We start from the raw sequence: 1139 nt of genomic DNA, 5'->3' as shown, positions 1-1139 counted from the left end.
CAAATGCAATTTCTGATAGAGTCACATAAACTATAATATTGAATGATTTTATGTTTGCCTATAATAACCTTAATTGTAAAGATTGTTTGTTTGTAATAAAGCACAAAGTTACACAATGGGCTATCTGTGCTCTGCCCACCACAGGTATCGAAACCTGGATTCTAGTGTTATAAGTCCCACAGTCTTGCCGCTTTGCCACTGGGGGTGGGTGAGTGCAGGTTGACTTTATTATCTTGCCATAAATCTTGCATGATTATCTAACTTTCTTGAAATTGAGCAAACTTCAGTTAAAATTAGTATTTCACAAGAACAATGGGCCTTCTTAGAAATACTGAAGACTCTCCTCAACTTTATGATGGTCGTATTCAACACTTGGCCTATTTTATTAACAGATATACGTGACGTTGTCACGTGACGCGTGCGGAGAACAATTTTAACGTGTTAGGAGGTTAGTCTACAAGTTTTCATAGTTGTCCTTGTCACAGATTAGCATATACTTTAGGCGTGCTTAAAATTTTAACCTACACTTTGGCACCTTTATTCCTTAAACTTACGCAATATGTTTTCAGCGTATTTGTTTAAATAATAATTTGAGAAATAAGTCTCATAAGCACTTCTATGTAGGCGGTGGATTAATTTTGAATTCGTAATTTTGTCTCGTTCTATAACTTTACTCTACAATGTTTCCACATTCACTGTGCTAAGTTTTGACGGTCCGGCATGACCAGCTGGTTAGGGGGCGCTTGACTCGCAATCTGAGGGTCGCGGGTTCGAATCCCCGTTCCACCAAACATGCTCGCCCTTTCAACCATGGGGGCATTATAATGTGACGGTCAATCTCACTGTTCGTGGGTAAAAGAGTCGGCGGTGGGTGGTGATGACTAGCTGCCTTTCGTCTAGTCTTTCACTGTTAAATTAGGGACGGCTAGCGCAGATAACCCTCGTGTAGCTTTGCGCGAAATTCAAACAAACAAACGTTAACTTTTGCCAGATCTCTTCAGATGTGAGATCCAGAATATGCTTTGGATATTTTTTTGGGGTAAAGATTACATTGCGAATAGATAGATACTTTATCCACGCCGACAACTATATCATTTTTCTCAGGCCTCTCCAAAAGCCCCCCCCCCCCCCACGTGGCA

The 1139-nt window shown here is 40.6% G+C and overlaps 1 protein-coding gene across 1 annotated transcript in view; it reads right to left on the bottom strand.

Annotated features, from left to right (window-relative positions):
• LOC106462206 (peroxidasin homolog) overlaps positions 1–1139 on the bottom strand; it is a 61461-nt gene that overhangs the window by 50637 nt on the left and 9685 nt on the right. The gene's annotated exons all lie outside the window — the stretch shown is intronic.

Source organism: Limulus polyphemus, unplaced genomic scaffold (genome assembly GCF_000517525.1).
Source record: "Limulus polyphemus unplaced genomic scaffold, Limulus_polyphemus-2.1.2 Scaffold1118, whole genome shotgun sequence".
NCBI classification, from domain to species: Eukaryota; Metazoa; Arthropoda; class Merostomata; order Xiphosura; family Limulidae; genus Limulus; species Limulus polyphemus.
Note: the sequence above shows the minus strand (reverse complement) of the source record. Positions and strands in the feature narration are given on the sequence as shown.